Source organism: Octopus bimaculoides, chromosome 14, assembly GCF_046866305.1.
Source record: "Octopus bimaculoides isolate indiv1 chromosome 14, ASM4686630v1, whole genome shotgun sequence".
NCBI classification, from domain to species: domain Eukaryota; kingdom Metazoa; phylum Mollusca; class Cephalopoda; order Octopoda; family Octopodidae; genus Octopus; species Octopus bimaculoides.
Window position 1 is genome coordinate 1,715,309 of NC_142941.1, and position 24,899 is coordinate 1,740,207.

General features: G+C 37.7%; 1 protein-coding gene across 4 annotated transcripts in view; it reads right to left on the minus strand.

The window, feature by feature from the left end:
* LOC106873245 (protocadherin beta-16) overlaps nucleotides 1–24,899 on the minus strand; it is a 128,232-nt gene that overhangs the window by 64,839 nt on the left and 38,494 nt on the right. For 3 of the 4 annotated variants that reach the window (XR_016244182.1, XR_016244181.1, XM_014920528.3), the window contains one exon: nucleotides 2,701–3,385. The gene's annotated coding sequence lies outside the window, so the exon portion shown is untranslated. Of the gene's footprint in view, nucleotides 1–2,700; nucleotides 3,386–24,899 lie in introns of those variants that run through there. The other variant, XM_052972927.2, reaches the window with a different exon arrangement.

Here is a 24,899-nt window from a genome sequence, read left to right on the forward strand (position 1 = left end):
ACCACTGTCACCACTACCACCAGCACTATCACCCCACCCCACCCGCCAGCACTGTCACCACTACCACCATCATCAACACCCCTATCACCACCACCATCACCAGCACTCCCACCACCACCACCATCAACACCACTATCACCACCACCACCATCAACCCCCCCCATCACCACCACTCTCATGACCACCAATGCTACCACCACCACCACCACCACCATGGCACAGCTCCCCACACCCTACCACCCTTCCCTCTTTCTCCATTTATTTAATCACTACAGTAAATATTCAACTGCCTATGTCCCACTGCTCCCTCCCTCTCATCCATTCCTTCATCTTCTGCTGACACACACACACACACACAATCTCCTTCCCTCACTCTCCTCCTCCACTTCCTCATCCTTAATTTTACTATTTTTTCCCCTCGTTTTACATTCAATGAAATGAATTTTTAAAATCAATGAGTTTTATCTTCATCCAAGCTAACATCACCACCACCCCCACCATTATTCTTCAACATTATTATTATTACCTTCATCATCATCATCATCATGATGCTGATTGTCGGTTGTTGTCATCACTGGTGGCAGTGGTGCTGTCATTGTCAACATCATTATTGCTGTCATTGTTGTTTCCTATTGTAATTCCTCTTCCCCCCACCCCCACCCCCACTATCAGCAAAGACCCACCATGAACTCCCAAAGACAGTCAACATTATCTTCCCCTAAGAACCCCCTCCTCACATCCTCCCCACCACCACTTCTGTTCCATCCTTTCCTTGCACCAACCCCCACACCCACCCCTCTCTCTATACACTGTCCTCTTTTTTTTAAATATATTAGGGCAAAATTGCATTACATTCAGTCTTGAATGGCGTGGCAGGGAGAGGAGAGAGAAACGTTCATACATATACATATATACAAAGACATGTGTAGGTATATGTGGATGCACACAAATACACACACACACACACACACACACACACACACTTTAATGAAACAAATTCACTTAAACAAGGAGCTATGACAAGGAAGTAAAAAGATCATTTTTCTACATTTATCTCTCTTCCAATTTTCATTTTATCAATGTTTTCGAGATGTTTTTGCATTGGAATTCTGGTAGAGTTTTTTATACACAGAGAACCTGTGTATTTTGCTATGTTTTTGTCCACAGATTTCTACAGGGCTTTTGTGAATGATTGTGTACACCATTTTGTACAATTTGTATAAATTTTCTATTTTGTTTTGGTAGAGGTTTTAATGAATCTTTACAGGAATTTTCAACTGTTTTCTACCATGTTTCTCTAGTTTTTATTCACTATTTTGTAAAGCATTTTTGTGCAAATTTTCTACATTATCTTTGTAGTTTTGAACAGAATTTTAGCATAACTTTTGTACAGTGTTTTTGCACAAATTTGTAGATTTTTACGTTTTTCTACAAATATTTTCCTATGTTTTTTTTACAGTTTTCGTACAACTTTTGTAGCAATTTTGCAGTGTTTTCATAGTTATTATATAATGTCTTACAAAGTGTTTCTGTACGAAGTGTTTTTATACAAATTTGAAGCTTTTGCAATGTTCTTGCACCATTTGATTTTGGCTTCAACACCCCTGCATAATACATTGAGTGTCTTCTAGTATAGCCCCAGACTGACCAGAGCTTTATGAGTGGATGTTGTAGATGGAAACTGAAAGATGCCCATCATCTTTCCCCCATCCAACACCAACCATTAGTTCTCCAACCCTGTAACACTGCAATTCCTTTTCCTCTACTCACCACTTTCATGCCCAGTTTTCTCTCTTCCCACTGTATGTATGTATTGATACATACATACAGACACATATATAACACATACATACATACACACACACATACATAGATGAATACATACATACATATATATATATATATATATATATATATATATATATATATATATATATATATATATATATATATATATATTCAACATCAATCATCATCGGACAAAGTTTATAGAGGCAAATTTTCTATGGCTGGATACCTTTCCTGTCACCAAGCCTCATCTGTTCCCAAGCAAAGTAATACTTCCTCATGGCCAGACATGTTTTCACAGAATATTGGAAATGGATGACACTGCTTTATAACAATGACACTCATTTACAGTTATCACACAATGTCAAGACAAAAAGATACAAAAATACACACACTCATCCACATATATATTATACACACACACACACACACACAAACTCGTACACAATCACCCACACACACATTTATATACGATGGGCTTCTTTCAGTTTCCATCTGCCAAATCCACTTAGAAAGCTTTGGTCAGCAATAGAAGAAGGCATTTGTTCAAGGCGCAATGGGACTGAACCATGTGGCTGGGAAGCAAGCGTCTTACCATACGGCCATACTTGTCTCTATAAACACACACACACACACTCACATACATACATATACACATACTCTCATGACACTGGTTGATCAGAGAAGGACATCCCCTCCAATCTGATTCACTTCTAAATCCATAAAACTAAAGATCCATTATTACTCCTGACACAGAGATGTATAAACACCACAGGTTCTGCTCCCTCAATTTACCCCTTGTATCTAAAAAACAAGAGCCCCTGTTCTTGGAGCAAGAGCTCCCTTCAGGGTCTGATATGAAAATGGTGAAGAACAACAGAATCTATGACAGAAAAAATGTAGCAGAATTACCTGGAGGTGGCTCTGTGACTGGACATTCTGGGATCAAATCTGGCTGTGGTCCACTTTAGATTTCATCCCTCCTCGGTTGACAAATTAACATACCAGTAAAATACTGGGGTTAACATCATTGACTGTTCTTTCCCATAAATTGTGTGGCCTTGTTTCTATGTCAGAAATAGTACGAGATAGATGTGTGTGTGGTTATGGGATGTGTCTGTGTAGCCATCAAGGGATAGATTTGTAAGAATGGGGTTACAATATTTGTGTATGAATTGTGTGTTATGGTCATACAATAATTGTATGTGTGCTTTGCTCACAGTCTGTATGCAGGTATATGTACACATGTGTGTGTGTGTGTGTGTGTGTGTGTGTGAATGTGTGTAGGTGTTAAGAAAATAAGTTCCAAAGTAGGGGGTCGCAGGCATGTGTTTGTGTTTGTGTACATAGGACATGTATGTGGTTGTGGATGGGTGTGTGTAAATGTAGACATGTTTATGTATGTGTGTGTATGTTTGAGGATATGTGCTGTGTGTACATTTGAGCGAGTATATCTATATGTGTGTATATGTCTGTACACATAGTATCTGTATGTGTGCATGTATGTATGTGTACATATGTATGTGCCTCTGTCGCAGATAAGGGTCCTTCACTGTGGCACACTGACATCCTATCGTTTCGGCAGCCGAGTCGGAAGCTGAAATGAAACAAAGAAGATTATTTTCATATTTATCATCATCATCGTCACCATCATCATTCTCATCGTCATTATTATGTACATCATTGTCATCATCACAACCACCACCACCACCAACCCTAATTTCATCCTCATTATCATCATAGTCATCACCATGGCAATGGTCCTCCTCATTATCATCATAACCACCATCACCACCTAAATGGGGCACCACTCCATCACATAATTAACCTCACACCTGTAGATATTACTGGTACTCATTTGCAGCAGAGTGGATTGGAGCAACAGGAAATGAGTATTTTGGGGCCCAAGAATAAAATACACTGTTAGAAATGGGAATTGAAACTGAAACTTTACAATCGTGAATCCAGTCACCCTAAATGATGCACCTTCACATGTTAAATAAAATAGATTTACTCTCATTAGGAAATAACTCCCTTTCAATTAATCAGCCACCATCCAGCCTCCTGGCTCTTAGTCATCTTTGCTTATCTATCTGTCTATATTCCTATATTCCTGTCTATATTACACAACAGTCTTCCTCACCCAAGAGTCATCTCTATGAAGCCTAGACACTTCACAGGTGTGCTGTGGTCACTCTCTATCTTTTCTACTACTACTACTACATTGGCCTTTGCTTTTTCAGAGAGGTTTGGTCCCGTACCAACGCCCTCAGACATACTCAACTCCCTAACCTTTCCTCCATTCATTCTATGTCCAGCCACCCAGGCCCCACATTAACCACTTACTCCAGTCCTTCCACCCAGTAATTGTCACCCTATGAAATTCCCTACTTATGCAATGCCTTTCTGGCAGTTCTGACTTACAGCATTTATTGCATTGGTCTCACCAGTCTTGGCGGGTCTGTGAAAGCAATGGGCATTGCCCCTTCCTTCAGACCTGCTTGATCAGAAAAACTCTGTGTGTGTGTGTGTGTGTGTGTGTGTGTGTGTGTGTGTGTGTGTGTGTCTTTTGTGTTAGTCAGGAAAATAAGTTGAAGTAGAAGAATAGATTTGGTTATTCTATTGATTTATAAACTTTAAATAATATGTAAGTGAAACTAAAAGACGAGATGAAAGGTAAACCATTCACCGCTGCCTTCACAGGTTTGTGAAGGATGGTGAGATGAGGAGATGGAGATATGAAGAGGAGAAAAAGGAAGGAGGGAGAGGTGGAGAGGAGATGGAGAGAAGAGGGAGAGGTGGAGAGGTGATGTTTGGTAAACAGAAATCACCCTGGAGAGAAATCAGTGGAAAGTTGGCATTTTAGAAGTGAAAGCAAACTTCATGGGAGGAATATGAATAAAATATTTGTCATTTTTGGAGTGATATGTAACCATTCCATGCCGTTCAGATGAAACAGACTGTTGTCAGCTTTCTAGACTTGAGACAAGCTAGAATAAATCAATGTCTTCTCTAAGACACAACACAAGGAACCAAAGGAATGGACAATAATGTGTGAAAAAACATCTCCAAACACATTATCTTCTGTGAGGATGAAATCTGATGGTTGTTGTGTTTGGTTGGTAAAGTTTGAAGAGAAAAGCTGAATATTAGTGAATGACTGGCTATTATATGAGAATTATCTGCAGGGGTGGGTTTAGTTTGATAAGAGTGCAAGGGTGTGTAACCATCACCTTTAATTCAGGGGATTAAAAATGACTGGATTATAAAGGTTGGTAAAATATGGTAATTGTTTTAATAGTTAATTACAATAATGAGAAGGTAAGTTAAATAGATGTAAAAGGAAAACTTAATGTCAAAGTAATGAGAGAGCTTTATCTGTTACAGGGATATGTGGCTTAGTGGCTGGGAGTATTTGGCTCATGATCATACGGCCACGAGTTCAATTCCCAGTACAGTCTTCTTGAAGTCATTGAAAAATATATCCATGCATCTTCTTTTTGCCAAACTGAGTCAGAATGTTAGTCTGGCTGTTTGGTGGGTTGTATGGGAGGAGGTCATCAGCAAGAGAATGCTTCCCAAGGAGCTCACTGCCAGCACATAGTATGTTGTTCCCTTCACTTTATGGCACTGAGTTCATGTATTTATTTTTGCTGCTTTGGCTTAGGAAGCGCTGTCTGAGAGAGACTATGCGACATTTGCAGGCTGTCTGCACTGATCTCAAGCCTCTGCCTCCTTTATCTCTGCTTAGCTAGAGCCTACCGATATCACTGTTCCTGTGGGAGTTTCTAGTTGATGTCAGCATCTTGCGAGTTTTAATGTCTATGGAATGAATTCTTCTACAGACCAGTCATCTATCCCAGATATTGTAACCAGCACTGCTACTGAAAATGCATAGAGAAAGAGGAGAATACCCGACTCCATATTTTCTTAAGCCTAGTAAAACATTCTTGGCTAATTCCATCGTTATTCACAGAACCTTCATATGATATGTTTCCATCAAGGCCACAGGTACTTGTATATGTGCGTATGAATATATATATGTATGTGTGTTGGTGTGTTGTATGTGTGTATATATCAGCATATCTGTCTGTAAATGAGCGAGGGTATCAGTGTGGTGAAGTGGCAGTATGGTGGTGGTGGTGGTGATGGTGATGGGGCAGTGATGAAATGGTGTAGTGCTGCTGGTGCTGGTAGTGGTGGTGCTGGTGCAGCTGTGTGGTGGCCATACGGTGATGCTAGCATGGTGGTGTCTTGTGGTTGTTTTGTGGAATTATAGCCGAGTGGTGCACTGAGGTATTGTGTAGTGAGGTGGAGGGGTGGGGAGGGTGCTCTGGAAGAAGGGTAGCCGTGTGTTGTGGTGGTGGTGGTGGTGGTGTTGGTGATAGTGGAGACGATGTGTTTTGCCAATTGAGATGCTGAGTTGATGCATTACATGCTGCACAGATACTGCAACAGCAGCAGGCGCCAACATGCATCATAGCATGGATTGGCATGTGCATGTATGTAGGCATGCATCTCTGCCTAAATAGGAACACATACATATATATGTATGTAGGCTATATATATATATATATATATATAGATATATATATATATGTATGTATATTTGTGTATGTATGCATGTATGTATATAAAAACACATACATGTACATATGCATGTGGTGTGTGTGTGTGTGTGTATGTGTGTGTGTGTGTGTGTGTGTGGGGCAGGGGATGTAATTACGTGCATTCTGGGGAAGAAGCCAATAAATGACATCATCAAGGCTGATATAGATATCGATAAACCCACACAACACCACCACTAGCCCCACCATGCCACAATCACCACGTTGTTTGCAGCCCCCACCCCATTATCTCTTTAAAACCCTCTGCACTGCATTGATAGTCTCTCACTACAGCCACACACCATACCACCAAAACAACCCTCAAGAGTAGTTTGACCTGCCAGAAATGGCAGTCAAATCTCTCTTATATCACCCTACTAATCTTAAATCTGAGAAAGACAGATAATATAGTTTGTCCTACTCTATAATACAGTTTATCCTACTCTGTTAAAAAGGGCAGGGTGGTCATTACTGGGATGTTATTGATCATTGGCCTGTGGGGTCATTACTGACCTAGAGTTAAACAAAAAAAAAAACTACATCAACCACTGACCACAGCTCCACATCCATCACTTCTACCACCAACTTCCACCCCTCCAACTTTTCATTATCACATTTCCATTATCCTCACCAACACTTCCACCCCTCCAACCCTTCCATCACCACCACCACCACCAAATGTGTTCGTTTTTTCTTTCCAAGACAATTCAAGTAAGATTGAAGAATGTTGGCTGTTATTTCTGGTAGGCCCTTTGACCACATAGGAGCCCCTTATTGTCTTGTTATGTATGTAATTGGTTAAGAAACCACACATAATCTTCACATGCTGTGGTCCAGCTTTATTGTCTCACTCCATCTCTCGTTAAATGCTCTGGCATGAAATCATTAACCTGATGCAGAGTACAGTAGGGAATGTCAGTGACGAGTGATTACTGTCCAGTCTATTCCTGTATGTCTCCAGGTTCCACTGACCAACATGAATTATTCAGGACAGTTACAGTTGGTTTTAGTCTTTTATTATAAGTCCATTCGCAACTGGTCCTCCACCATTTACGGCAATGAGTGTTCCAGTTGATCCGATCAATAACAGCCTGCTTGTGAAATTATTGTGCAAGTGGTTGAGTACTCCACAGACACATATACCCTTAATCCTTTTGATACCAACCCAGTCGAAATTGCCTCTGGCTCTGGAGTACAAATATCTTGTTTTCAAAAGTTCTGAATCAAAATTTTCCACCAAATTTTAGTCACACTTTACTTTATGTTCCTAACACTAGCTTAACGATAACGAAGTTATTTTACTAAATTCTTTGTTAATTTTAAAATTATGTTAATGAAAGGGTTAAAGTAGTTCTCGGAAATTCAGAGAAACACAGAATAAATTGCAGATACAACTCGTTTTGCAGCAGTGTAAAAATAAAAAGTCTTACTCAAGGACACAATGTACCACTGAGGATCAAAGTCACAACCTTACAATCATGAGCCGAACCACTCGGCCCACTTCCATCCACAACTAAAATATTCATCATTAACATTAATTCAGCTTCACTATTTGACTGGTGCTTTATTTTATGAAGGTATGGATCAACACCACTACTTCATTGCTGCTTTGTTTTATTGAGCCCAGAAGGATAAAGGATAAACAGGATCTCAGCAGGATTTGAACTCAAAACTTAGAGAGACTTAATTAAATACCACAGACGTTTGGTCTGCTGCTCTCATAATTCTGCCATTCACCTCTACATCTTCTACACTCTGTGTACAGTGGAGATAATCAGGCTGTTTCTGCTGTTTCTGGCTGCTGATGATGGAGTCTCTGTGACTTGGATGTTTTGATTGAATGGGAGAGGGAGAGAGAGAGAGGGAGGGAGAGAGTTTTTAGGGTGATGGAGTATCATTGGCAGTGAAATAATATTCTAGGATGTTGTAGTAGGGTTTTAGGGTGTTATAGATTATAAGGATTGAGTTGGGAGGAGATATTGTTGAAGAAGTGTTGTGGGGTGGCTGGGAGAGATAGTGATGTAATGATGCTGTGTGGTGTTGTAAATATGCAGGAACTAAGTGCAAGCAATAGTGCTATTAAGATGATGCTTGGACCATCCTTCACCAATATCCAGGTCAGAATGTCTGTCTTTCAGGTCTCAGTTTGTTATATTTGCATTGGTCTCACTTCAAATTGAGGAAATTGTATTTTAATAGAGAGAGAAAGAGAGAGAGTAGAGTTGGCATTGAGTGGTTGCTGTGAATGGTTCTTGGTGTATATCCAGTTAGTTTTCTTTAATATGTAACAGATAAATTAATATGTAACAAATATATTCCAGGGTTATGGGTAAGATGACAATGAGAATAACTCATTTATTATCATCATTTAACGTCCTTTTTTCCTTTTTGTTGGTATGGGTTGGGTGGTTTGACGGGAGCTGGTCAGGCCAAGAGTGACAGCAAGTTCCATTATCTGTTTCTGGCTTGGCTTTTACAGCAGGATGCCCTTCCTAATGCCAACCACTTTGCAGAGTGTACTGAGTACTTTTTATGTGGCACCAACACCAGTGCTTCTTAATGTGGCATCAACGAACCCTTAAGACAAAGACCTCTCAAATGAAAGATGGAATGAAACTGAGAGATTAGAGTATGATAGGGGGGGGGGCAGAGGAGATACTTGGCTACCTCAGTAGAACAAGGAATGAGAGGGAGATGGGAGAGAGAGAGAGAGAGAGAGAGAGAGAGAGGGGGCCTACAAACAGGGAACAGTGAGGGGGAAAGTATAAGCAGTACAGAGGAGATAGAGGGGGATGCTGCATAAGAGTGTGAGGGAAAATGTTTAGAGATAACAGAGATAGTAAGTGGTGGTGAGAGGAACTGGAAGAGGCTGGGAGTGAGGAGGGGAGGAGAGGGCTCTGGTACATGATTATATTCCTGAGATATGGGTAAGATGACAATGTGAATAACTCGTTTATTAGAAATCCTTTAATCTTGTGAGGAAGAAGAATACATTGACAACAAACCAAACTGCACTAGTTTGAAAAAGGAGAAGAAAGCAGCTGCTAGAAGAACTAACGAGATATGAAGAAATATATCAGAAATATTAGAGGTAATTAACAGTTTTAACGAGAAACTAATTTCTTGAAAGCAGTTGCTCGTAATGTGAAATTTTAATATCTCAAAGATTTTTTTGTTTTAGTTATTAACCTTAGTTTCTATTTGTTGTTTTTTTTGGCTTTGTTTTCTTGATACATTTCAAAATAAATTACCGCAGATAAATAAATTGTAATTTTAATTCATTATTTATATAACTGCATATGTTCTATATGGACCATTATGTATTGTTTTAATGTGTTCAATAAAATAAAAGGAAGAATCAGAAGAAAGAAAACAGAAAAGATGTCATTTTAAGAGTTACAATGCTTTTGTTTTGTCAAGAATAAAATAGTCCACTTTTTTATTTTTGTTGTTATTACTGACATTTTAATATCAACAGAGAAGAAAAATTTGTATTAAAGTCAGTTCAAAACTTTGCTAAGTACAAATAACCAGGGGTCATTGTGTGTTGGATTCTGGTGATGAATTTAGCTGGTAATGAACTGATCTGATCAATGATTTGACAGATAAGAAATTGATCTGATTGATAAATTGAAGATGATGAATCCACTAATGGTGAATTGATGGATGACAAGCTCACTGATTGACTTACAAACCCAGAAGTGCAGGGCTTCCATATCTTAGCAATGATTTGGAACAGAATATTCTACATGTTTCCCAAAACCTTGAGGAGGGAATCCAAAAGTTCAGGATTGTGGGTCCAGATTCAACCCGGAATGTTTTTAATTTATTCATGGAGTCAGCCTGATTCCAAAATGGTTGTCATTGTATTTCTCTAATTTATTGTTTACAAACATATATATATATATATATATATATATATATATATATATATATATATATATATATATATACATATATATAGATTGCTAACCACTAAACCTTTTTCTATTTTCTATCGCTGTTTATTCTGTGTTCCTTTCTGTCAAAGAGCGTAGGCTCAAAATGTAAAAGACTTTCTCACTTCCCGAGCGTTAAACTAATACATCTCTTTGTTGTTTACACACCCATCTTTGTCTTTGGTTTTTTGGGGGAAATTCTCACTGTATATATATATATATATATATATATATTATATATATATATATATATATATATATATATATTATATATATATATATATATATATATATATTATATATATATATATATATATATATATATATATATACACACACATTTATATAATCACACACAGATATACATACATTCACACAAACCCATACCCACATACAAATGAATAAATGTGCACATGAGCATGCAGAAGTATTTCGTTGATCGCAAGTTATTGGGAAGAAAGAGCATTTGACTCCAGCTAGTTGCAATTAATTGCATTAGCAAACTGAAAGTGCATGTGTAAATTGTGCCTGGATTGCAACGTCAGCCTCACTTGAGCACACACACGTTTAATAATGCTGTTATTGACAATTTTCTCTCATTTTAACAATCCTGCTTGCATGATTTTCTCCAAACTGGGCCAAGCCTTTCTCTTGTGATATACAAATCCTGGTGGATCCATCAAATATTCTATTGATTGTTTGAGACTGGCTTTTATCTTACGTTATTTATTTATTAGCTTTTATCTTGCCTTATTTAATTGTTTCAGTCATTAGACTTCAGCCATGCTGGAGCACTACCTTTTGACAGTTGATTGGATTGCAACAACATGCAATGAGTTGTTTTGCTGAAGAACACAACAGGCTGCCAGTCTTGGAATCAAAACTACAACCTTGCAATTATGAGTGCGACACCTTACCACTAAAAATATAGACACTCATATAAGATGGTAGAACTCTTAGACACTGGAGCATCTTAGACACAATCCAGTTTCAGCAACATGTATTCAGGAAAGAAGTTTTTCATGCATTAAAGCTCATTGGGGGGGGGGGGGGGGGGTTTCATAGATAAGAGTGAAGGTAATATTTTGGAGAAATTGTTTTGGTAAAAAAGTGTCTTATATGCCATCAAGTATGGTAAGCATTGATGTTGGTGCCACACAAAAATCACCCATGCAGTGCCAGATAAAAGCACTCAGAACACTCTGTAATGCAGGTGGCATTAGAAAGGACATCCAGCTGTAGAAACCAAACCAAAACAGACTGGAGTCTGGTGCAGCCTCCCCAGCTTGCCAACTCTGGACAAACTGTCCAACTGAAGCCAACATGGACAACAGACATGAAATGATGATCTATGTATGTGTATATATATACATATATATGCACACACACAAGGTGTATGGTTAGGCAATTTACTGCATCATGTTGTACTTCAGGGTTCAATGCCAGGATATTGTCTTCTAGCATTGCTTTTTGTCAATCAAAGCCTGATGCAAGACATTCGGTGAAGAGAAACAAAAATCTACAACGAAGTTCCAATGGCATACGCACGTCCATGTGTGCTTACGTATATATGGGGTTGTACATATGTTTGGGCATCAGCACGTTTATTCATAAATAAAATGGCAACACACACCTATACGCACACACAGATAGATATACTGATGCCTACATACAAACATGTACCCACATACATTTCTATATACATCCATTTATACACCCTTATTTGCATGTATATTTGCTACTCCCTTATAACTCCCCCACACACACACATCCCCCCTATTATATATTTATTGATCAGTCATGCCTGGCTGTATTAACAGCTACACACACACACACACATATACACCCAGTTAAGATATTGATTAATATACACTCATGTTCCCTTCAATAAAACATCAACCAACCTTCAGTGAGATTGCTGATAGTGTTGCTGGTGTAGTTGTTGTAGATGGGGCTGTTGTTGTTGTTGTTGGTGGTGGTGGTGGTGATTATGCGATATTTTCTACTTCTTCTTCTCTCATTTACTATTATCAATATTGACAGAATTATTGTTGACAATAATAATTATTATTATTATTATTATTATTATTATTATCATCATCAGTATCGTGGTGGTGGTGGTGGTGGTCTTCCTTTATCACTTTACTGCTCTTACTACCACCACCACCACCACCACCACCATTCTACCATATTTGTATAGTAATTCTTGCTGAATCAGCAGCAGCAGTTGTTGTGCTTGATTGTTGTTGCTGTTGTTGTTGTCGTCGGTGATGGTGGTGGTGGTAGTAGTAGTAGTAGTGGTGGTGGTGGAAGGCCTGTTGTCTCTGATGACAATGTGTGGTTGTTATTATTGTCATTGCTATTGTTGATATAATTGTTGTTGTTCTTGTTGTTACAATCCACCCCCTTCGATCCTAAAAGACCCCCCCCCTCCCACCAATAACCAAATGCTGCCATTAACGGAAACAAGCATGGTTTTGTTTTGATTTTCTCTTCCAGCTCCACTCCATCCACACAGTGCCCCACCCCCTACTTTCCCCTAGTGAGGATGGATGAAGCTATTATCAGATAAACAAAACACAAACTGAAAGCAATGAGGGAGCCTCTCCATGGTCAACCGACCTGTTGGAAATAGCAGCTAAATTCCCTCAAAGCACATACTAGCACTCCTTAAAAGGATGGTCATAACAAACATAGAGGAAGGTTGCTGTGTGGGATAACAGTCATTACAATGTGGTAAATATTCCAGCCAGTGTGATATCCCAGATTCTCTGATCAGTGAAATTTGGTAAATATCCTATGCAGGATGATACCCTAGTTAAACTATTCTTTATATGACATGATATTTATCCTGTTCTCTGTGACATCAACAGACCCTTATTCCCTGTGGTACCATACTTATCCATGCACAATATCATTTAACAAGAACCTCTGCATAAAGTGTTATCTCATCTCTCCTCAAGTAACCCTACCCTTAATCTACAAACAATCCGATAAAATAATATTGCTCCTGTTTTGTGGTTTGTGTCTGCTTTTGTTAGTTGCTATTGGGGCCTTATATACATGAAGAGACACGATAAATCTTTCTATTAAGTGCCATATCAAACCTCCACAATCCTATAAGGACCCACTCACGCACCCATTAAAAAAAAAACCCATCTGAATACTGGAAAACAGTTACCAGTATCATGATGATTGGTGCTGGGTGTCAGAATGTGAACATAAGGGTTGCTACTCAATGCTCTGTGAATGCTGTAAGGGATGTCAGATGTGACATGGCAAGATGCAATGAAGACTATGAAGCTGTGACCAGCAGAAAGGGACACAACGGCCATTCTGAATGCATTCACACATTGCAATTCATTCCCATGTTTTTCTCAAGGCCTTAGGCTCAATTCAGACAGTTACATGAAGCAGTTGGAGAGGCTGGTTAAAACATGGTTGGAGAGGCTTGCTGCTGGAAGGCCATATAGTAGATCGTCATGTATGAAATTTGTAGTAAGGTATATGGTCAACTTTGACAGCTGCTCATTTTGTGCCATTATTATATTTTGACAATCTTTTGTTAGAAAGCTGACACATCTTTTTCTTTATTCTAACTCATTTTGTGCTTTATAAAGTATTTATAAATCGTTTTTTGCTATTTTCGTTTAGAGATGGATAAGTTGGAAATTCATACAATTTTGAAATACGAGTTCTTTCTTGGAAATACAGAATCACAGAGAGCTCAGAATATTAATGGAGTATTTCATTCTAATGTTATTACACAACAGACAGTATCAAATTGGTTTGCAAAATTTTGTTCTGGTAACTTTGACCTCACAAATGAGCAACGCGGTCGACCAGAAACAAAGGTGAATAATGAAGAACTGAAAGCCAGCATTGAGTCAGATGCTTTTCAAAGTGCCCATGAGTTATCGTTCTTGCTTGGTGTTAGCAAGCAAACAATATTGAACGTGGTTCCAGAAATTCCAAGCCAGAAACCACAGTTTAGAAGATGAGCCTCATCTTGGAAGATCTGTAGAGCTCAATGAGAATGCCCTGCAAACTCTGGTGGAACAAAATCCCATCATAACTGTTGAGGAACTAGCAGAGAGGCTTGGATTTGGTCATTCAACCATTTGGTCATTCAACCATTTGGTCATTCAACACCTGTGTGCCCCACCTACCATATTTGCCAGACATTGCCCCCATCTGATTATCATTTATTTCACTGTCTTCAAAATCATTTGGACAGAAAAATATGAATTCTATAGACGGGGTCAGAACAGATCTGGAGGTGTATTTTTCATCACAGACAAGTGAATTTTGGAAGAGGGGCCTTGCAAGTCTACCAGATAGATGGAAGAACATTGTAGATAAAACCACATTATTTATGCGATGACCCAAATAGGTGTATTAGTTTGACACTCAAGAAGAATGGAAAAGTCTTTGACATTTCGAGCCTACACACTTCAACAGAAAGGGGTGAGATATTCATATATATATATATTTCTTTATATATGTATATAAAGAGAGAAAGAGGGGGGGGGAGATACATAAACACACATATATACATGGTGGTGGTGGGGGTAGCAGTGGTGGTTCAGGTACTTGTCATGATGGTATTGCTGCTGCTGCTAGTATTGATACTTCTATGTCAGGGTCGGACAATAAATTATTGTGCACTACCATTTCCTAGAGAAGCGTCTGTAGTTCAATACCCAAGAACCATCTACCCCAGCCACACCCACAGCCATAGTAATCTGAATATGGTTTGAATGCCATCCCCTTCCTCCGCCACCACCCTTGCCCCTTGTGTCCATGCCCATCCCTATTCTACACTTTTATGAAACGCTTAAAATCCGATTCATGGTGGCACTGATTCCATTCCCTGAACTCATATCCCTTTCTAATCAAGAATGGCAACTTATTAGGGGATGATGCAGCCACCACCACTAGCAACCACCACTGTTGTCAATGTACATACATAAATAGATATATACATATATGTTCACACACACACACACACGTGTATATATGTATGGATGTATAATTACGTCTGCTGAAGTATATGCATATATATACATGTATGTGTGTATATATATATATATATATATATATATATATATGTTTGTGTACATGTATGCATATATAGTATATGCAGATGTACATTTGTATGCATGCATTATGTACATATGAGTATGTGTATGTGTGTTTGTCTGTGAGGGTTTGCGTGTGTGTGTGTGAGAGAGAGAAAGGGCTCCCCCTAGGAGAAACTAAATAGACATCAGGAAAAATCAATCTACAACTTCAGCAACACTGGCCCCTTTCCACTAAATCTATAACCCTTACTTTCCCTCACAATCCCTTTACTTTATCTTCCCTTTATGCTAATTACACCAATTGCAGTTCCGCCAAGCAATCCCAAACTTTCCCCTCCCACCACCATCCAAGATAAACAACTCCATTGGTTTGTATGTGTAAACCCCACAGATCCCTTCATATTTATCCCCCTTTTCCCAGAACCCTAAAATAGGATATTTTACCTCTTTGTTTTCTCCCTTCCTCTATTTCTTTTCTCACCCTTATAATAAATTAGGCTTAATCAATTTTTTTCCTAACTATAGAGTGGGAAGTGTGAGAGTTTGGTGAAGGGAAGTGTGATGTTGTGACAATAATGCACTTCTCAGAATGTATCTGAGCTTCTGTAGGAGGGAAATAAAATGGCTGTTGTTATAAATTGAACCTTTACTGGAAATAATCAACATAGGGTTTGATATATATATATATATATATATATATATATATATATATATATATATATATATATAAATGGTTATGTAGTTAAAAGGACCAGTAAAATTCATTGATATATCAGACAGGATGATGATGATGATGATGATGGTGGTGCTAATACAACAGAAACTGGTATAAAATATCCCCTTTTATCCCTGGACATTCTGAGTTCAAATCTTATTGAAGTCAATATTGTCCTCCATTCCTTCTGGGTTAGAAACAAATACATTTGTCTGTCTGTATGTATGTAGATAGGTAACCCTGTGATGGACAAGCCTGCCAATCAGGAAGAATGCTTGCCTGCTCAATGGGAAGGCATCATTCGAAAGCTAGAATGAAGCAAAGTGCATTGTGACCAGCGATGTACAACATCTGATAGTTTGGTTGGTCATATGATCTTCGCTGCTCTTTCCATATCTGTATTGCTTTAGTTTTCGTCTACTTTGTGACTGGGTGCATGGGCTTTCAAGATGATAGGGGTGTTGGTGAGGTACTTATATTTTGATCCTAGGATACTACACAATTGAAACACTAGTTCCATTGATTGCTGTGCTTCTAAATAAATCTTTGAGAAAATTTTGCGACTACATTGTTGTTTAACACTAAGTCTAACCCTGTTTTCCCAGGCCTATGATCAAAGACGTTCCAGCTATGACCAACCAAACTGAATTTCTAGTGGAGTCCAGGAATACATCAGTCCGTCTTTTGAAGAGGATAGAGTTTGACTGGATAGAAATTTGACTGCTACTTCTACCAGGTCTCTTTGATTAATCCGTATACGAAGGAATAGAGTAAAAATATTCCAAGTACCCGAGCTAAATAGTCTGTCTAAGATCAGATTGTCAGAAAGTGAACTGACCAAGCAAGCAAGTTAAAGAATGTGAAAGAGGTTGGAGAAGGAGTGGCCTGTTGCTGTGACTGTGACAATACCCTGGTCAAGCAAAACCCTTTTATACCATATTGCTATTAAGGCAACTGACTTCCCTACCAACTCCACCAGAGCCATCAATTTTTCGGCACATTATTCTTGCAAGTATTCTTCTCCAAGCAGGCTGTTGTTGCTATAGAAACCGGAAATTACATGTAAAATTCCCCGATGCCGCTCATATATGATAATCAGCGATATATCAAATCATCTGCACAATACGCAATATCAATTACGAAGCAAGGGACTCACATTAAATATCTGACCAGCTTTTTGACAATTTTCCTCTAATGTTATGATTGGTGCATTTATTCATGTGAACAAAACTCTTATACACAGCGATATTATACACACGTCAGTATATATACATACACATATATATGGATGTATGTATATATGAATATATATATATATACATACATATATATATATATATATACATATGCATATTCTTGTTAGTATTTTTATTTATATCTTTTTAATATTTTCATTGGTATTTAGCAGAAGCAACAAGGTGACTCAAGGGTCAAGAGTTTCATGTGTTAATTGACAAGTGTCAACACACGACACTCTCAACTCTTGAGTCACTCTGGTGTCTTTGCTAAATATCAATAAAGATATATAAATACTCGTTTTGAGTGCTATTTTCCCTGTTTGCATCACCAAACTTAGACATTTATTAATGAGTATGGGTATCTATCTATCTATCTCTCTCTCTCTCTGTACATACATACATACATACATATATATATATATATATATATATATATATATACATACCTCTCTCTTGGTCTCTCTCTGTATATATATATATATATATATATATATATATATATATATATATATACACACACACACATATATTACATATGTGTATGTATGTATATATATATATATATATATTTATATACACATACACACACACATATACCTTACATAGATGTATGTAGATAAATGTGTATATATATTTATACATACACACACACATATACATATACATAACTATATAAATTTCATATATTATATAACAATATGCATGTACATGCATATATATATATGCTAAGCAGTACCTTAAACATGCTTGTTTAAATATAAGTCCATATATTATTAACATAGTAAACATGCTGTAATTGTAATATAGATTTGCTGAGTAAGTAACTTGGTTATCTCCAAGCATGTAGAGGGCTATGGGCACACCCGTCTCCTCTCTTACAGACCATTAAAAACAATGATGACTGAATCCAGAGGCATGGGTTCAATACCCATCTAAGGATAGTTTCAAATTCTTCCTGGTATTGATATCATTGTGGAATGTAATGAACACCACAACATCCCTCTCTGCTTGGTTCACTGTTATATAATAAAACTAGGACCTTCATTGCCCAGACGTCAATAAATCAATAATATGCTGTACATGCTAAATAAACATACATTAGCCATGCAGTGGGCAGCAGGGCGGGGGGGGGGGGAGGCAGTGGCTCACTTTCTCTCTCTCTCTCTCTCTCTCTCTCTCTCTCTAGCACCCCTATTTATGCAGTCTATGACTAATAGTTATAATAAATTACATACAGGGTTTGTCCCACCTCCTCCATCACCCTTAGGGTCAGCCCTGTGTGTGGGTGTGAAGGGTGTGTGGCGAGGGGTGGGGAATCAAGAAGGAGGTCCTTTTATTGTTCTCTGCACATAAACCACACACACACACACACACACACACACACACACACAGATTCACACACATACATATACACAAGCTTTTACATTCACTTTCAACAGCACATAACCAAATAAATCCCCTTTGGACACAACCAAACACACACACACACACACTATCATATATACACACGCGTGTGCACACAAACACATGATATCACATACACATGTGCACACACACACACAGAAATTTACACATGTATAGACATGATCACACATATACATCCTCTCATATCTCCACACACATACACACACACTTTCAACTACACACATCCACAACAATGCATGTATACATACACACATTCACAACCAAACATCCATACACACATAACTATGCACGACTATTCATACAAGCAAGCACATACACACACACACACAACCATAGATGCATGTTCTGTTATGTAACAAAACACAAACTCACATACATTACCACACACACACAACGACATATATACAATCATACACCCAGCTACACACATACATACCCTGCTAACCAATAAACACCCACCCACAATGTTGTATCCACTGATAGACCCCACCCCCACCTACCCCATTGTGGAAGAGGGGTGGGGTTTCATAATGGAGGCTGAGAGAGTAAACAAATCTCAGACAAAATAGCACATTGTATTTAGCACTGACTCCAATCCCCACCCCCAGGCCAGAGGTCAAATTCTTACAACAGTTCATTTTGTCATTAGTAACCAGTGTTATAAATATAAACCAGGGAGGCTGGACCGGTCACCATACACGGCTACAGTCCCACTCTACAACAACTCTCCTTTGGTTGTGCATTTGGAGTTTTAGTCATGATGAATTTGAGTTCTCATCTCACCAAAGCTGCTTTTACCTTTCGTTGGCCTGAGGAATCATAAACCAGTATTACCTGGTTCCCGGGAACGTTTAGTAGAGTCCATGCTGTTACTACCCACTTTGGTACCACCACCTGGTCCTTGGGTACTTTTAGTAAAGAACACGCTATTGTTACCCAGCTCAAGATCACCAAGGGGTCCTAGGGTAGCTTTAGTACAATCCACTCTGTTTTCGGACAACAACTATCTTCCTTTGTCTGACAACTCTCGGAGGCCCTTACAATGTTCAGAGATGCTGTTTGTTTAACTCTGAGTGAGTCCAGTTAAAACACAAATAAATGCTAAGCTGAACAACTCGCATCACACACGTCTTCCATGTTTTCTAATAATTGAGCTTGACTAATGGAGGTATGTAGCTTTCTTTTATTGAAGTGTTGAGTTTAAATTCCAACAAGTTGTTGTTCAGCTCTGGGTCAATCCTGATTATGCAAATCTGTGATCAGAGACATTACAGTTATGACTATCCAATCTTTTATTCAGTCATAGAGTATCTAGGACTACATTAAATAATAAGTCTCTCCTCTCTCATGAGATATCATGTTCTGCTTTGAGGGAAATCTGTTCATACTTTTTAGCAGGTTGAGTTACCAAAATGAAATTCCTTATAGTTTGGATGATGATGATGAGTGGTGGTGGTGGTAATTAATGATGATGATGATCATGCAGAGATTTGAATGCTTCCATTAATTGTAATTCAAATTTTGTCATTCAGAAATTAGTAAAATTAAGAGCCTTGAGTGTACCCATGGCTCATCCTTTTACATGTCGGTCATTTTTTTATCCAAAGCAACACTTCTAATCATAATCAAAACCCCACTGGATTTTCTGAATGCTGTACCCCTAAAAACAGTTACAAGAGGGGTAAACCCTATTCATTGTGCAACATGAGTCAGGTCAACTCCATCACAAATCATAACAGAAACGTTATGATTTATGCAACAAGTGGGATCTGTAAGGATACCCATTTGGTGTACGCAGCGGAATGCACCAATAACAACTTGATTTACGTTGGTTGCACAACAGAACAATTAAATAAAAGATTCAATGGGCATAGGTATGATGTTAGGCACAATAACAGTAATTCAACTAAACTTGTTTCACAACAAAAAGGCTGTAATTTTGAGGAACACTGAAAGTGCATATTCTCAGAAAATATTCTGACTGCAATTTCAGTCCTCTAAACATATGAGGATAAATACTTTTTCTGAATTACTAATGTCACACTATGGAGGAAGAAACAAGATGACAGGAGAATTCCTTCACATTTACACAAAACTTTTTAACTAAATGTTCAGTTTCCTGCTTTCTTTCTTTCTTTTTTCTTCATCCTTTTTGTCACTAGTTATGAACAAGCAAAACATGTCATCTTTTTGTTTAGAAAGCAATGCAAGATATCCCACTTCAAATTTTGAATTCCTGCATTTCTGTGTATTTTTCGTTTTTAAATTGGAAGCCAGAGAATACAACAGACATACGGTCAAAATATTCTTTTCTACTCTAGGCACAAGGCCCCCCAAATTTTGGGGGGAGGGGGGCAGTCGATTAGATCGACCCCAGTATGCAACTGGTACTGAATTTATCAACCCCAAAAGAATGAAAGCAAAGTCGACCTCAGCAGAATTTATACAGTCAAAACATTGTTCAATTGAATAAACAGAGTCAATATATATATATATATATATATAATACATATATTTATGTGTATACATATATTTATGTATATATATATATATATATATATATATATATATATATATATATATATATATATACATATGTGTACATATGTATATGTGTGTAAGCATGTAGAGATTCCTGTGTTACAGTTTTAAATCATCTTAACCAGATCAGTTTAGATAATTAAGACTGATAACTGTCTGATGGTAATTATGTGGGAATGAAATTACTGAGAGTAAATAACAAATAATAATAAGAAGAAGAATATGAAAATTAAAGCAAACATTAAAATAAAAATAATCCTCATCAATGAGATGATGACAAAGATTCACCGCATGCAGAGACAGAGAAGACTTGCTGGTCCTCACAGCCTCTGCAAGTATAGGAACCATGGTTAGGTGTTAAAACGGTGGTGTTGGTGGTGGTAATGGTGAGGAGGTGTCTAAGGATGTTGCCCTATCTGTATTTGACACCATCATCATCATCATTTGTCCCTCTGCCTCTCTCCCATCCTACCAGCCTGCATAACAAGGACTGGCATGAGATCCATTCACATACAACCCTACTTTATTTTTAGACGCTGCACCTTTTTTCTTGTTATTCCTTCCCTCATCACTCATATTGACGCTCGTTAGTCACTTTCTTCTATCGTTATTCCTCTTCCCAATCTCTCATTCATGACTCTTTCTATCACTCATCCTCTTTCACATAACCCTTTCCACATCACACACACACACACACACACACACACACTCACTCTCTTTCTCTCAGGTTGCCTCCCTTGGTTATTACCTCTCATCCCCCATCACGACACTCATGTCGTTCCTCTAGGGGCTGCCTCTACTGTCTCTCTTCCATTACTACCTCCTCTGTCATTCATCCACCCCCATCACTCTCTTTCCCCAGAATTTCTCTTCTATCAACCCTCACTTCTGATCATAGGTTTCCTAGGGCTAAACAACTGTAATAAAAGAGCACCTTATTATTGCAGTTGTTGTTGTTGTTGTTGTTGTTGGGAGGGCTCTTGTTGATGTTCTTGTCATTACTTGTGTTGATATTGTTGTTGTTGTTATTGTTGTCAGCATCATCTACATCATATTATTCATAGCACAATTCTTTCAATGAAAGGCTGACTACGTAACAACATCAACAACAACAATCCATACCCCCCCCCCCCACACACACACATGGACCAGCTGGATTTGCTTGAATTTCAAAGATTCATTCATTCAATGAAATATTTTACACATCTAACATATAAATGCACATTCACACACACACACACACATATATGCATATACACATTTAGGTATATATACATTTGTATATAAGATCAAAATTTATAAAGAATTAGAGAGAGACGTGTGTGTGTGTGTGTGTATACATATATATATATACACACACACACATATTTATATATATATATATGTATGTATGCATACATGTGTACAGATACAAATACACGCACATGTAAACCGCACACGTGTGAAGAATGTGATCATGTTTAAACATCCCCCCATCACTCCCCCTCCCCTGCTACCAACTACCCCTCTCCATCACTCCTCCTCCCCCTCCCCTCCTCTACTACTAGCTAAACCCCCTGTAATGTTACACAGCTTTACACCATTATCTCTGACATTACCTGGATGCTGACATTGTTGTTTGATAAAAGGATGAGAGAACAGTGCCACATCTATTGTGTGTGCATATATATATATATATATATATATATATATATATATGTATGTATGTATGCATGTATATACATACATATATATATATATGTGTGTGCTGTCACATATACACAGTCCTATATTCTTCTGTGACTGAGCTTTCCAGTGATTAAATATGTTAAAGATATTCTATTTAAATATCGTTACATTCATTGCTTTCCCTCTTATTCCCTCTTCTCTCTCACATTCTCTCCCTCTTTTTCATTCCCTTACTCTCTTTCACTCTCTCTCTCTCATTCTGTCTGCTATTTCTCCTCTTTTTTCTTTTATCTTCACATGTATGTCAAATACCAAAGTCTATCCATACACATTTCAAAATACACACATACATAGAAAAATATGTGAATATACATTATATATATATATGTATACACACACACACACATATATATATATATATATATATATGTGTGTAGGTAATAATAATAAAGTTAGACAGAAGAAATGAAAGAATTCTTTCTCTTTTATATACAACTACAGAAAAGCTCTACCCCCTCTTTCTCTCTGTCTCTTTATATATATATATATATATATATATATATATATAAATTGATATTAATCCAAACAAGTGGAGGAAAAGAAGAAATAAATTTGAAAATGCACAGAGAATATATTAGAATTAATCAGAATTTAACTATGTTTTAAAGTATAAGAATACACTTTACCGGTTTCACATTAGATTTTCAAAAGTGTATAGTAAATGGAGCTATGTCATCAATTAAGTCTATTCGGGCTGTTATGGAAATAGTATATATATGTGTGTATGTGAATGTATGTGTGTGTGTGTGTGTGCATGCATATGGTATGCATGTATATATGTATAAGTTTATTGTATGATATAAGATATAGATTTGGAAATCATGTGTTTTACTCAAGAACACAATGCATCACCCAGTCCAGGAATTGAAACCACAGTCTTCTGAACATGAGTACAATACCCCTAACCACTAATCCATGCACTTCCACTGTATTTTTGTTACATGACCTAAATAGACTGCACCAACTGTGTGTGATTGGACTCTAAATAGCCTTGATCATAACCATGATTGGTCAGATGGCAGAATATACAGAAGAAGAGATTCAGAGGGTGAGTGCAGGAAAATAAAACTGCTGCTCTGTGTAGAAACTGGGATTCATGTCTTGTAGATAACTTCAGCATTCTTTGAGTGGAAGTATTTGAAGGTAACATCTTCTCCTGAGACAAATTAAAACACACTGGGGTAGATTTTGCTAATGGAAATATTTGGACTCAAGGAATAAATCTATCATCCTTCACCTTACTCACAGCTGGAGTGATCTCCCCTTTGCTCCAGTCTCCATATTTACGGCTAACTGAAGGTAAATAATAATGATAGTATATAATAATTAACCAATCAGCACCTACAAATCTACTTTGTTCCATAAGTTTGTAGGTTACCCCCACCACTCATATATGTAACCCACAAATATAAACCAGAACTGTAATATGTATCAGCACCAAATGTATTTTGAGATAACCCCAGCAAATATGGTAACCCTTGACATACACAAAGATGCAGCAGTTATGAACTACAGCACTGGTAAGCCAGCTTCTTTGAGCACCCAATTTAGTTGAGCCAGTATAATAGGGCTTGGACAGAGATAACACACATGAACATTGAAAGGTGTTGCTCAAACCTGGTCGCGGAGATGGACATAAAATATTTGACAATCATAAAATTGAATTTCAAAACTAAATCTTGGTTGTCATAGATTTTCTTCAAGATATTATGTTTGGCATTATTTGTAATAGTCTTGCGTTATCATTTAATGAAGTTTGTAGTACCAACCATGATGAAAATGTTTGTGGTATTGTCTAAGGTTGATTCTGTTTGTGGTACCATCTGTGGTTGTGT